General features: G+C 28.1%; 1 protein-coding gene across 2 annotated transcripts in view; it reads right to left on the reverse strand.

The window, feature by feature from the left end:
- The window catches only part of LOC119592214 (cuticle protein CP1499-like), a 3,549-nt gene that overhangs the window by 1,345 nt on the left and 1,692 nt on the right, over positions 1–512 (reverse strand). The gene's annotated exons all lie outside the window — the stretch shown is intronic.

The following is a 512-nucleotide window of genomic DNA, read 5'->3' on the forward strand; positions in this document are numbered from 1 at the left end:
ATGAATAGAACAAAAGAAGCTTGATCTATTTCTTTTTTTTCACTGAAACACAAAGCATACGGGCGCAGTATCTTGCATGGAAAGATTAAAATACGATGTTATCATACCATTCTTTAGCTCTATACCGGTTTCAAAAGTTTCAAAAGTTATCACTGAGATTTAGATTTTTTTCAACTTATCTTTATCTTATAAGAATGTCTACAGAACACCTTTATACTTAGATATCAATTATGCCATTAGTGTGTCAAAACATACAACAGACATATCATATATCCCAGGTTAGTTGATAGCTGAATATCTGATTTAGTTCATCATTAAAAGCTGAATATCTGATTTATTTCATCATTAAAAGCTGAATATCTGATTTAGTTCATCATTAACAGCATAATATATGATTTAGTTCATAATTAAAAGCAGAATATCTGATTTAGTTCATCATTATCAATGTATACAAAACATAAAAGCATTGCATTTTGTAGTAATATATTTGGAATTGATGTCGTACTAGCATT

The sequence above is a fragment of the Penaeus monodon genome, chromosome 29 (assembly GCF_015228065.2).
Source record: "Penaeus monodon isolate SGIC_2016 chromosome 29, NSTDA_Pmon_1, whole genome shotgun sequence".
NCBI classification, from domain to species: domain Eukaryota; kingdom Metazoa; phylum Arthropoda; class Malacostraca; order Decapoda; family Penaeidae; genus Penaeus; species Penaeus monodon.